This window comes from Magnolia sinica, chromosome 8 (assembly GCF_029962835.1).
Source record: "Magnolia sinica isolate HGM2019 chromosome 8, MsV1, whole genome shotgun sequence".
NCBI classification, from domain to species: Eukaryota; Viridiplantae; Streptophyta; class Magnoliopsida; order Magnoliales; family Magnoliaceae; genus Magnolia; species Magnolia sinica.
In genome coordinates, this window is record NC_080580.1 from 35632309 (window position 1) to 35646746 (window position 14438).

General features: G+C 40.1%; 2 long non-coding RNA genes across 2 annotated transcripts; both read right to left on the reverse strand.

Moving 5' to 3' along the window:
• Positions 1-2534: 2534 nt before the first annotated feature.
• LOC131253967 (uncharacterized) lies at positions 2535-2990 on the reverse strand. Its single transcript, XR_009175393.1, has 2 exons — positions 2770-2990; positions 2535-2660 (listed from the first exon to the last, which is right to left on the reverse strand). It is a non-coding gene; the product is annotated as an uncharacterized LOC131253967 (long non-coding RNA).
• Positions 2991-3066: 76 nt separating this feature from the next.
• On the reverse strand, positions 3067-6687 carry LOC131253968 (uncharacterized). Its single transcript, XR_009175394.1, has 5 exons — positions 6123-6687; positions 5326-5401; positions 3410-3631; positions 3224-3324; positions 3067-3138 (listed from the first exon to the last, which is right to left on the reverse strand). It is a non-coding gene; the product is annotated as an uncharacterized LOC131253968 (long non-coding RNA).
• Between the last annotated feature and the right edge of the window lie 7751 nt (positions 6688-14438).

The following is a 14438-nucleotide window of genomic DNA, read 5'->3' on the forward strand; positions in this document are numbered from 1 at the left end:
GCGAAAGTTTACTGAAAATGATCACCGAGATCGAGTCTGTGCGTACTTCTGATCACACACAGCGACCCAAAATCTCTTCTAGACCATCCCTTGATGAGTCTAGATGGTTTATCTTCCCATCTCAACCCTTCAATTGTCAGTAAACCTCTGTTTGTATCAGATTTTATCCTAACTGGCCCGATAGGCGTCGAATCAAGCTAAGGGGCCGATCGGGGCATTTCCAAGGGGACCCAGGGGGGACCCACATCTTTTTAGAGCATAGGGGCCAGGAGGACCTCGCCCAAATGACGAGTCATCGTTGGAAGGTCCAGAGACCGGCGATGACCTCGCCGCCCAGCGGGCCGGCTCGAGCCGACGCCTTTGGGACCTAGTGTGGCCCACCCCTCCATGGTTGCTCAGTATTAGGCCTTCCTAAACCCTATTCCCTTCAGAAAACACCCTCCCAAGCTCTCCTTTTCTTCAAGTTTCTCTCAAAACTTCACCAAATTTCTCCCCAATCTCCTTCTTCTTCCATTTTTCGTGCTCACCCATTCAACCCATCTCAAAACCTCACCCCCATTGCTGATTTCACTCCCTTTTCTTCTCATTTGAGCTCCTATAGTCTTCTTTGGGATCTCAAGTGTGTGGAAGCTTCACCATTCTTCCTATTTCTCCCTTGCTCTCATGTTCCATGGCCCTCTTTGAGTTTATTACGGCTATATTTTCCATCTCTACCTTTCTTTCTTTGATGGGGAAGAAGAGAGCACCCGTAGATGAAGCCGGGCTTAGCCGCCCAACCCGTGCACGGAGGCCAAGAGGTGCCGCCGCGAGAACAATCACCACTCGTGAGTTTCAGACCAAGCGGGAGCTTGATCCTCAAGCTCCCATTGGAAGAACTTTGTTGGCGGAGCTATTTCATGGAGTCTATGAAGGCCGTAGGGTCCTTTTTGAGGCTCATGTAAATCCGCAGCTTTTTGGTGAGTTTTTGTTGTTTGGATTTTCAAGTTTAGGTTTAGGTTTAGGTTAGAGAGTTGAGATTAGGATTAGGTGTAAGTTTAAGTTTAGGGATTTGAGAATACGTTAAGGTTTAGGTATAGGAAATCAGGTTCGGGTTCGAGATCGGGTTTACGTTTGGGTTTTAGGCTTAGGATAAGGATTTAGGGATTCAGATTCGGGTTCAGGATCGGGTTTAGGTTTAGGTTATAAGTGTAGGTTATAGGTTTGGGTTTAGGTTAGGTTATATGTTACGGTTTAGGGAATTGACAATAGGTTAAGTTTAAGTTTAGGAAATCGGGTTCGGGTTCAGGTTCGGATTCGGGTTTAGGTTTGGGTTTTCAAATTTAGGTTTAGGTTACGGAGTTGAGATTAGGATTAGGTGTAGGTTTAGGTTTAGGGATTTGAGAATACATTTAGGTTTTAGGTATAGGTTTAAGTTATAGGTTATAGCCTTAGGGAATTGAGAATAGGTTTATGTTTAGGTTTAGGAAATTGGGATCGGGTTTAGGTTTGGGTTTTCAAGTTTAGGTTTAGGTTAAGGAGTTGAGATTAAGATTAGGTGTAGGTTTAGTTTTAAGGATTTGAGAATACATTTAGGTTTTAGGTTTAGGTTTAGGTTTTAGGTTATAGGTTTAGGTTTAGGTTATAAGTGTAGGTTATAGGTTTTGTTATAGGTTTAGGTTTAGGTTTAGGATTTGAGATTAGGTTTAGGTTATAAGTATAGGTTTAGGTTAGGTTATAGGTTAAGGTTTAGGGAATTGAGTTTGGGTTATAGGTTTAGGTTATAGGTTATAGGTTATAGGTTTAGGTTATAGGTTTTAGGATTTGAGAATAAGTTTAGGTTATAAGTATAGGTTTAGGTTAGGTTGTAGGTTAAAGTTTAGGGAATTGAGTTTAGGTTATAGGTTTAAGTTATAGTTTATAAGTTTAGGTTATAGGTTTAGGTTGTAGTTATAGGTTTTGGGATTTGAGAATAGGTTTATGTTATAGGTTAAGGGTGTGGTCCCTGTAAATATAGATATAAACACGGCCTACTCCAATTGTTCAGGCCCTTCCAATGCTGTCCATAGGAAATGGACAGCTTTATCATGGTCATAACAGTGGTTCCCATCTTCTAGGGACCCCCGCTCAACATCCGGATAGCTCCAACACACATCCGGGTCTGCTCCATCAATTTCAAGTAAATACATAAACATGGCCTGTCCAAATGGCCAGGCTCCTCCAATGTTGTCCATAGGAAATGGACATCTTCCTCATGGTCATAACAGCGGTTCCCACCTTCCAGGGACCCCCGCTCATCCGGATAGCTTCGACTCACATTTGGGTCTGCTCCATTAATTTCGAGCAAATACATAAACACGGCCTGTCCCCAGCATCCACTGAATTCGTCTGATCTAGGGATCCAAGGAAGCCGAATATTATAATTTGGACCATAGTTTCAACCATCTGAAACGCTGAAATCACACACACTAACATAATCCGGAAAGGAAGTTTCTTTCGCTAAATATACCAACAAAAGTAAATGGCATTCTTGATTTTCAACTAGAAAGCACAAAATATGAACTGGAACATGAGAGCAGAGAAGTGTTGACTCACTTGTTCACTTTAACCCAAGTAACTTTTAGTGTTTCCTTCTACTTTTCATCAAGCTCTTCAATCACCTTCTTGATTTTTGACTTATCATTCTAAGCAAGAGAAGAATATAGTAAACAAACAACTTCAGACATAAACAAATTCATTTTTTTTTAAAAAAAAGATGAGATCCTTTACAGGCTGAGAAATACAACAATATACCTCAATGATGTTTTTCTTGGATAATAATTCATTGTATTCATCTTCAGCTTTCTCGAAAATTGCCATAACTTTTTTGTTGACCCTCTTCTCAAGGCTGAAAGCAATCAATCAGATTAACTGAGATGCATGTCCATTAACCTTCTTCTTTAAAAAAAAAATGCAAAACCAAACATCAATTAGGTGTTGAATCATACTATTTCATTGTCATGGAAAAGAAAACAAAGAAGTGTGCGCTCTTGAATGCAAAACCAAACATCAATTAGGTGTTGAATCATACTATTTCATTGATTTTCCAGGGAAGCATGCTCTTGAATGACTGTGTCCTTCTCCATAATGAGCCTCTCTCTTTCATTTTCAAAGTCATAAATCCTTTCACAATTGAATGCATCGAAATTTAAAAATAAGCATGTGCAAGAATGCACCAATTATAATAAGAAGTGTGTGCAGAATGCACCTTGTTATCTATTGAAGATGGAATTGAATCAGTCTTGTTTTTGTTGGGATTGTTTTTGCTTATGTGGATGCTCAAATGCAAGACACATCCCATGGAAATATCTGTAGTTTCAAATCAAACCTATAAATCAACAGCAAAACAGAAGTGCAGTTTAGGTAGTATCGCACAAGTGAGCAATGTACATACCAGTGGATTTATCTATGAATTCAGGCTCCACTATAGAAAAACGAGATAAAGACAAAAAACTACCAACTGATCAATGTACATACTGGCTGATTTATCTAGTTATTCGATGTTTTAAGTGAAAATGAACTAACCTTGAGAGCTTTTTTCCTCATTAGTATACTGAAATACCGACATAGAGAAAATATCTCCACTGAAAATTAGTCCTCAACCAGAGCTTGCATCCTATGAGAAAATGCCATAATGAAATAGATAAATTAAACTTTGAGAATAAAAACATTGGTATAAAGTAAAAGGAATCAGAATAAAGAAATCACTACTAGCAAAACATCCTACATTTGAGAAACTCACTGATATTAAATTCAATGGAAAAAAACTGCTTGCACAAAGAAATCAGAACATCCAAATGCAGACTCTAGGGGCTGAGGACAATAATATCTATGACTGCTAGAAGTGCCACCTTTTTTTCTTTTTCATTTTCTTTTTTGTCAAAAGAATGAGGTGGGTTGGTGATCTTGGTAACATTGGAATGGACAACTGGTTCCACACCTAGGTGACATCAAACATATCCATGTCAAGTCCATGAGCTTGATATGCTGACGCATTTGCAAGGCTGAGATTGCATGGGTGGTTTTTGGTGCATTAAAATCATAAGCATATATGATGATTCAAATGCGTGGATTGTAAAAACTCATAGAATATCTATATACATCTAAATCATAATATAAAGGAAAGAAAGCATATCTGAATCATTTGTAGCCAGGCTGCAAGCCCCAGCCTCATCCGCATCCTCAGGCTCAGCAGCAATTTCAGCAATTTCATTTTATTTAACAGAAAATGTATGGTCTACATGAAAGTTAACTAGCCTGAAATGAAATACACTCACTACCAGAAAAAAAATCTGATGACTCAATATCTGAAAATAGGGTAGCATAAAACCTACACCAAACTGAGGCTTGCGTTCAATAACTATAAGTTTATAACTAAGATGGTGGCTTTTGAGCCCCAGAAGCAACTTTACACTTGTCACATGTTGCCAGCCAACCACGTGGATGGACATCTGATGGAATATAAGATGAGAGAGACCAACCATGCAGGTCACATGGTTCAAGAATATGCCACTCGATTAATCAAGTGGCTTCATGTGGATGTCAAATGTGGACTGTAGGCAAAATTTTGACCGTCCATGTTTTTAAAAGGGTGGCCAATCTGATAAGTGAATACCCTGATTTTTGTGCTAGGTCATCTGCAGTGTGGGTCCCAAGACATGCATAGAGCAGATGTGCCACACACATCACCATTTGACATATAAGCCACCTGTGGAAGTGTGTGTGTGGCTAATAAATATTTATGAAACAAACATCTCCTTCAGACATTGTTAGATTAAAACAGAATTGTCTTCTTGACAAATTTTCCATTATAACCCCAACTTTGGATCTGTGAACTTTTTAAATCAACAAAAAAGAAGGAAGCTGTTATTGCAACTTATAGCAAATAAAAGAAAACATAGCATCAACAAAATCCTGATATCATTTTGACTTGCGAATCCAAGACTATGAGAAACAAAACAGCCAACTTATTTGCATGAAGCTACTTCCAGCAATGTTTCAATATGTAGTTATGTATAAAATTAAAGTGCTTTTTATTTCTCAGCAAAAAATAGTTGGTTTTCTTGATGAACAGGTATTAAAAGCGTCCAACAAAGCATCCAGCAACCATTCAGCAATCATTTCAGCCTTCTGTAAGATTGATTTAGATCCATTAATATTACAAAAAAACAAATTACTTCTGAGGAGAGAGCTAATTCCAACCATTTCTCACTCATCAGAATCATAAAAACCAAGTATTAGGCTATACGCATAATATTCCCTGAAAATTAAAATACTAAAACCAGGAAACATTTTGGAGAAAAAGCTAACCTGCATGTATTTCTAGAAGCTGCACTTTGGAATCAGCTATTGGAACACTCTGAAAGGCTTCTATTGGATAATGAACCTGTACCAAATTGTAATCAGGTTGCTAATTTTTTCATCCAACTACATGTTGATCAGTCCTGGATAAATAACAAGAGAGTAACTTTTTCTTTAAAAAAAATAAATGACAATCCTCATCAATCTATTAAGCTGTCCAAGTAAATAGAAGTAAGACCACTGCAAGTGTGAGTGATCCAGGTTAGATCCCTGGTTATCTTACCTTATAATACCTTACTTGTAGGCCTGCCAATAGGCTAGGAAAATTTAAAAAATTTTAATATGCCTGACTCAGAAAGTTCAGAATCTAGGGCAAAGCTAACCCCAAGCTAGCCCCTAACAGCCTTACTTGTGCCCAAAAAGGAAAAAACCACCTACCACCTTTCAACAAAACAAAATGTATCAAATCCGAAAGATACATCTTAAAAATCCTTTTATAAAATAAAAGAGTGGAATCTGCAGCTTAAAACAAACCTAAGGCCCTGTTTGGTTGCCACTTAAAAATGAGCTCATCTCATTTTAGTTGAGATTTTATTCGACCCGGTAATCAGTCTTCAGATGTCTGAGTTTGACCCAACCAAGTGAATGAAAAGCACATCAGTTATTCTTGTGGAATAGGATTTGGCAGAGGCAATGGTCATAGACCAACCAAACTGAGTTAACCCAGCCAAGTTCCCAGCGGACCAGTTGCTATTGAACATTGCTAAAAAGGGCTGCGCTGCAGGAAGTGAGGATAGAGTAGTCACCTTTTGAATTAGAGAGCAGTCACAGCCAAGTTTGTGCTTATACGGTGGGCAGGAGGGTATTTACACAATGCATTGTCCATCTTACATACATAACTCCATATACCCTTTGCAAAAGCCAGTTTTGCCATCTTGACGTTCAGGCCAGCATCTTCTTGGTGCACCATTGCAATCTTGCAAGCGTCTCTACCAAGGACTATGATCAAAATCACAAACTAAGCAGCATTAGAAAAGAGAGGCGGGGTGCGCGTGGGGGAGGGAGAGAGAGAACTGCCATGAAACAAAGAAACTACAAACTTGAACACTGATTTCACAATCATCATGGTCCACCGAATGTCGATTTTCCATTTCTCTATCATCAATTAAACAAAATTGCCTAAGAAAAAGTTTTAGTAAACAATTGATAAAGGTTGTTTTGACAGGACCAATGATGTGCAGAGTACAGGCTAGACTAGGAGACTGTTCTTTCAGTTTCAACATTTGGCTTGGCCGTGTCAAAATAAAACTTGCAATAGAAGAATAATTGACTTGGGCTTGGCCAATCAACATTTTTTTTTCAGCCACCACATAGGACACACTACAACAAAAAGGGGATTAGTCGGCACTTACGGAGTCGTATTGTACCGGCGCTGAGCAAAACAGGGCGCTGCTAAATGAAGTCTATAAATACAAAAAAAAACCCTATTCATTCCACGCCCCCGACTCTCTCACTCTCTCTCTCTCTGCAGCTCCACGACGCCTCTCTCTGCAACTCCACGACGCCGAACGGACTCTCTGCTGCAACTCCAGCAGCTACCCACCGCGGCTCTCTCTCTCTCTCTCTCTCTCTCTCCCCTTGTGCCAAGCAAGAGCTCTCTCTCAATCAGGCGGCGAAGAAACCTCCATACGTGGCACAATCACTCTCGATTTCCCTCTCTTAGGTCTCTCTCTATCTCTCTCTGTGTGTGAATGTTGCCCTCAATCTCTCTCTTGAGATCAAGTATCTTCAATGTTGAAACCCTAATTAGGATTTTACAATGGTGAATTCCTAATTAGGGATTTACAATGTTGAAACCCTAATTAGGGATTTACTATGTTGAAACCAAACATTTGAATCTTCATGCTATCATCTTGCGGGTACGAAACATTTGAATCTCCATGTTTGTTTTCATCTCTTTTTCCTGTTTCTTTCTTTTTTTTTCTTGTCCCGCTTCTGCATTTCCACTCACATCTGTCTGTTGCTGCAGAAATCTCAATCCGATTCCACATTGCAAGTGGTCAAAGAACTCAGAGAATGCCTGCCAGTCAGTGATGTAAGTTTCATCGATCCTCTTCCTTTATGCTTTTATAGGCCAAGAATGCTGGAATTGCGCTTGGAACAGTTCGATTTCGGTCTAGAATGTTGTGTGTGTGGGGGTTACTTACTCCTTTATATTTGTTCATACCCAACTAATCCTCATGGTAATTAAAAAATTTTATATTAAAAAAAAATCTGCTTGCTGTTGTTGGTGTTTAGAAGCTACTGATTGAAGGAGCTGAATATAGGCTTGCTTCTCTTTCTCCATGACATAATTTGTGTTTAGATCTGGAGCAAATGGGCCGTTTGGGTTTGCAACCGATGGTTCAATCGAAAGGATGGATTATTGGAGCATTCATGTACAAGCTCCACATGGTGAACTTGGTCATGTGCTTGTGTCACACGTGTGTGGCTGATCAGAATCATTATATGGCCCCACTGTGTACAAGCTCTGCCCAAAAACTGGGCCTGTCCTGCTCTCTGATGGTCGTAGAAACAAACGGATCACTAAATGGATTTCCCTTTTAGCCATCCTTTGGTTCGTGCAATGCGACCCACAAAAAGGGTTGGACCAGCCTGATTTTTGGGACATTGTCATCAACAAGATGGGGACAACCTGCTGGATGGATCATACATATCCCACATGGTTAGACTATTTTCCAATTTTGATTTCAATAGAATTTTTAGGACCATGTTTTCGAATTTTGATTTCAATAGATTTTTTTTTTTTTTTCTGACTGGATTGGGTACTATCAGGGCACTTGCCAACATGTATTCGAATAAAATATCATTCGAAACTCAAACCTCGATAGAGTGGAATGGTGGAAAAGGATTCACTTGCTTTTAACAAACAACTCACTTGCGTTTCTCTTACATTTCATAAGCATTTCACAAGGGTTTCACAATTGCTTCAAAACGGGATTTTAGGCATTTCATTGTGTTTAAAAAAAATTCTTATGCCCTATAGGAAAGTTTTTAAAGAGGGGTCATTTTGGATTTGGAAGTGTTCTTCCGTAAAGATTTCATTGCATAAAATAGAGAGTTGGTCCATGGAGACTTGGGGTCATATGGTCACATTCTTTGGAGCATGACAGTTCATGCTCTGTGATTTCTATGCAACGGGGGAAATGCTAGGATTTTTTAAGGCAAAAGATACCTCTGTTCAGAGGCTGGTGCTTAGGCTTGACAACCTCATCTTAATTTTGTCAATGGTGGGGCTCCAAATTCACAGGGATAGCCCCCATATTGCTAAAAGCTAGCTAGCTAGAGGTGCTGTTTTGCAACTAGAGATGAACAAGAGGGCCACTCACTATCAACCAATCCAAGTTCCTTTTGTAGTTTTTTGGCTTTTGGTTTTCCTAATAAAATTATGTTGGCATTAAAAAGAAGAAGAAAACTAAGTTCAACCTCTTGCAAAGAAGGAAATCTAGTTTTGTGTCAATCACTGTCATCATCATAGCCTTGTCCAAGCCATTTGCTGTTGGTGTTAAGCACCTTGTTTCACCAACTAGATTTGAGAGAGGATTTCTTGTGATTATTGTTTGGCAAAAGTTTAAAACCAGCTACCCACCTAATGTGAACGTTCGTTGATTGAAGAGAAGGAACACAAGAGCACCACAATGTTGATGCTTGTTGTGTTCCATAGATGCAGATTGCTAATGATTTGTTTGGTAAAAAACCTAAATGTTATCTTGTACTTAGTAAATAAGAACTGGTGTAGTTGAATTAGAAAAACATATCCATGCTATCTGAATCCAGAATTGGCATATGTGAGTGCCCAAATAATATAGCTGAAATAGAAACCGTTACCCTAACTTCCTACCATGTTTTCGAATATTGGCTGTCTTGCTTCTCACTCTTGCTAAAGTCTAGCAGTGAGATGCTGACTGGAAGCTTCAAAAATTATTTTCTTATTGTAATATTGAATGCTTGAATTTATTGGTCTTCTTTGGTTGATCTTTGTCATGGAATTGGCTGATTTTTTAGAGCAACTGCTACATTGTTTGCAATGAGTGTTCCTTCTTCAGGCTTCTGCATGCAAATACTTTCTTATTTTTCATCATCCTGATTAGTTCCCTATCAGGTCTTTCTTTTGTCATTGAAATCATAAGCTTTTTCATGTATGTGTATATATATGTACATGCGCATGCATATATTTGAATGGCAGGCCTGTTCTGGACATGTTGTAGAAGCTTGTAACATTGGTAGGGTAAGTTACAGATAATGGTATATTTTTCCCATTCTTTTACTAAAAGGTTTACAACCCTTCATGTCATTTGTATGGTTGAAGGAACCCATTTTGTCTCAAACACCTAGTTTCTTGTTTCTTGTTTCTGGCATCCATTTCATCATCCAGTAACTACAGTAGGAAATTTTTTAAAATCAGAATTTCCTGAATCTATATTCTCTGTTTGCCTCCAATTTCTCGTTCCGGCACTTAGTGTAGTAAGCAATTGTGTTCTCTATGTTGGGTAGTATATCAATTGCATTAAAAATGATGATGCTCTTGGTTAATCACTTTGCAGGCTGCAGAAAGCTCATTTGTGAGAAGATCAGCAACAAGCATGCTTAGTGGAAAGAGGCCTGTCCACCCAACAGTGAGTTCATTTTTCCTTTTAATCAATTCAAATTATAATTTTGCAAGCACTTCATCATGGTGGTCTACTCTTGAGTGGAAAAAAGCACTCATGATATCTACTGTCTAGTTTAATGGACTTGTGTGTATTTTTTTCCGTCAGTCACTAAAAAAAGTGGGTCGGTTAAACCCAGTGTTGGAAGAAAGGCTGCTGGAGTTGGACAGCCAAAGACCCTGGGAGCAGCTGAATCTGAAGATACTGAGGTGAATATCCAACCATTCTATATATAAGAGCAATTCAAACTTTTAACTTTTTCATGCAATATCACCAACTACTCGTATAGGTATGCTAACACTACATGACATTCTCGAATCAGACCATGGTATATTTTCTTTTTTTTTTTATTCCAGCTTGTTAATAATCAGTAGGGTCAACTTCTGGGCATGGTATAATAATGAAGGGAACTTCTATGTATCAAATAAGGGGACATGCTTTTAGCTAGGGCACCATCTGCACCTTGTTAGCTACATGCTACTTCAATGTGGAACATGATTGGGAAGCATTTCTTCAATGTGGAACATGATAGTGGATTGGAATATTGACAAGTATTTCAAATTGGGATTTTGAAAAAGAAAGATGCTTCGATTTGTTTTCTTTAATGCAATGAAGTTGTGCCCTTTAAGAACTACTGATGGTGTTGTAGGACGACGCTGGATATTCATGAATTGGGAATTCAGTTCGGTTGTGTTAGGCTCATCCGTTTTGTGCAGAAGCGGCTATCTTTGTAAGACATCTATCCTCTTTCTCATTGAGTGTCTTTTAAATATTTCTTTTGAATTGTTTTTATTTACTGAGTAATGCTTTTTTATCAGCTTAGTATTAAGCAAATCTAGTTGATTTGGTGATGTTCTTTTATTTCTTTTTCATTTTTTTGAGTAATTGATTGATTTTTTTATGTAAGAAATGCCTGTTGCAGGTGTTTTCATTTAGAAATGCTAGGACGGTTGAATGTGTGATATGGGCACATGCCCTTGAGATTTGTGCCAGTCACCAGGTGGGGAACATTCTGATCATATCCTGGCCTAAAGTCATGTTGGTCCACTTATCTGGTTAGTGGTTAGCCACATGCATGTGGTGAATATGGACCATTTGAAAGAAAATGATTAGCAATCTAGATTCCATGGCCCATCAATGAGTAGACTAGCATTATTTTGTGCCTGGAATGTTATCGGTGGGATTAACCTGATGAAGGATGTCACATAAATGTGTCATGTTGGCACATGTGTGATGATTCACCTCTTGGATATCTCCTTGTTTTATTTATTTATTATTATTATTTAGCTTCCTCACATTTACAGCTACTTGACATCATGCAGTGATTGCCAAGGACAGTGTGAAAGGTTGCCACCTACTTGTTCTCCTTTCCCGACAGGTTGTGGGAAGCTTAATTTACAGTGGTTTCTCAGATGGGAACTTGGGCCAAGCAGGAAACAATGAGTGGTGAGGAGGATGTCAGGCATCATTTTCTACAGCACATGGATTGATTGACCGGGCAGAGGCATTGGCTCTTGCCCCGTCACTATGGATTGAGAAATTAGAGAAGCTCCTTTTTAAGGCAGAGGCATTGGCTCTTGCCCCGTCACTATGATGTATATGGATGTATTCTAGCAATAGCTTGTTGCTCTCATACGAGTGTGGCAATTAGTAGGATTTTATTTTATTTTTTTTTAACTGCCTAGTGTTTGCTGGGCCCAGCCTATTGCCATTCCCTAACAAATCACTGTCTGCATTCCTGTAAACAGTACTGATCAACAGGTGATGGTGATTCATACATGTAGAATGCCCGAGCATGATTTAAACAAAGTTAAAAAACATAGCTTGTGATTGGTTTTTTGTCAGCTGAAGGCCACTGGTTAAAACTCATGTTTTACATCCACAAACTGGCCACGTCATTTCATCATCAAAGTCAGTGGTGAGCTCCTCACCACCCAATCCATGTCTTATTTAAACTGGATCATTGTCACTTGTTTTCAAAGAGCCACCTGTTTATGTTTGCTATGAGAAGTATCATTTACCTGTCTCTGTGTCTGTTTGAACAGATTGGCTAGCATTGACCTCACTACAACAAAAATGGGTTTTATCGGCAATTTCGGAGTGGTCTTTTTCCGGCGCTAAGCAAAACCGGGCGCTCCTGAGCGGACCTATAAATACAAAAAAAAGAAAAGAAAAAAACCTACCCAAAATCCCAGCCCCAACTCTCTCCTTCTCCCCGCCCCTGACTCTCTCTCTCTGCAACTCCACGACGTGATGGAGTCATTTCAGTAACTCTGAAACTTGCGGCAGCAGCTTCAGGACGATCTCCTATCCCTCAAGGACACGGGTCAGCAGATCCAGGACTGGATCGAAAATCGACGGCTCCACCAGCACCACCTCATCTCCTCCGTCCAATCCCTCGTCCCCAACCTCGTCTCCTCCCTCGATCTCTCCCTCCAGCTCATCTCTTCCTTCAACGACTGATCCTACACTCCAAACCCTAACTCTAACCCTAATCTTATAAATGGCTTCGAAAATTGAACTTTCACCCCTCGCCGCGATCTAAAACTCCAGTCCCTTTCTGCCAAACCCTCATCCGATCTGCCTTAGCAACCCGCCGATCTGACAGTGATAAGAAGCCATTGGATGATGATGATGGAGATGCGGATCCGCTGTCTGTCATCTGATCCATGGTCACCGTCTGCCTGTTGGAGCGTGTCCCATTCACGATAGTCAACTTGGCCGCGGTGCTCAGGAAGCTGGAGGGCGATTCATTGGCCACGCCGGCTGAGAAAATCAGCAAGAGAAAGCTCTAGCTGTTTTTACAGCCAAAAAACAGAAAAGATACTACAAAAAGCGGCTGTCTTGTTGAAAAAAGAGCATTCGACAGCCACAAAACCAGAAGGAGAGAGAGCGAGTGAGCGGTGGCATTAATGAAATGTAGGTGTATGTATTTGGACCGTCTTTTGAGTAGACAAGGAGGGCAATAGCAGAATTTTTGAAAAGTCAATCGCAAGTTTGAATACAAGCATATGGAAGAGATTTGGGGGAAGAGAATAGCAAAAGCAGAAGAGATTTGCAGGTTTGTTCAGTAGCTCTGTATTTTTGCAGTGGTGAATTCTGTTGCTTCTGAAGGAATCAGGGCTTTGAAAATGCCAAAATACGGAATGTAGGCAGAGTTGGGGTTTTTGTAATTGCGTAATGTGGGGAGGGTTTTCCAATTGTGGGGACGGTGGTTTGCTTCTACGTTGAAATCTTCAGAAACAGAGAAAAGGAAGAAGGAAAGAAATGAAAGAGAAGAAGGTAGAGGTTTATTGGTGAGGATGGCGGATGGAGGAGAAGAAATGCGGTCATTGGCATTGATGCCAACATGGTCTGTTGTGGTCGTATTGACGGTCTTTGTCGCTGTTTCTTTGCTTGTGGAGCGCTCTATTCACCGTCTGAGCTCTGTAAGTGGCTTTTTGTTACCATTCTTTTTGGAAATTTGGCTATTTTTTATTCTGTTAGATTGGAATTTTTGTGCTTGTTTGGATCCCCCACAAATTCGCACAGGCTTTATATCCCTCCTCCTCACGGCAACGTCAGGCTTGATTTCAAACATTTGTATTGACTCGAAGTTCTACAGTGGTAAGTTCTCTCCATGTACCAAGGTTGAGCTTGAAGAAGATCCTCCAGAAGAGAAGAGTAAACATGGGGAACGCAAACTGTCAACAAGTTCTATCATTCATCACTCACTGAGGAGGGCATTGGAGGGTCTGAGTCAGAATAGTTAGTATCGGATATCAGTATTTCAGTAACTAGGTATACCAAATCCTTTTGATGTTGATGCGGATTGACTTGTAGCAATCTGCCCCCCTTAAAGAAAATTTCGTCCTCGAAATTCGTACCTTCTCATATTGCTCAAGGATCTGAGGGTAGCTCTTTCTGACCTCAGCTTCGGTTTCCCAAGTAGCCTCTTCTTCACTATGATGCGTCCATAGAACTTTCACAAGAGGGATGACCTTGCTACACAATACCTGCTCCTTCCTGTCTAGAATACGCGTCGGTCGCAGTACATATGTGGTATCCTCGCTCAACTGCACCTGCTCCCAACTAATAATATGCGAAGGATGAGGGACTTACTTCTTCAACATAGAAACATGAAATACGTTATGCATGCCCGCAAGAGGTGTGGGCAAAGCAAGGCGGTATGCTACCGCTCCCACTCGATCTAGAATTAGAAATGGACCAATAAATCTCAGCGTGAGCTTTCCCTTCTTACCGAACCACACAACTCCCTTCATAGGGGAGACCTTAAAAAATACATGGTCTCCAACCTCAAACTCAAGCGGTCGCCGCCTCGTATCAGCGTAACTCTTCTGCCTACTCTGAGCTATCAGAAGTCGACGTCGAATAATGTCAACTTTCTCTGAAGTTGCCTGCACCAACTCCGGG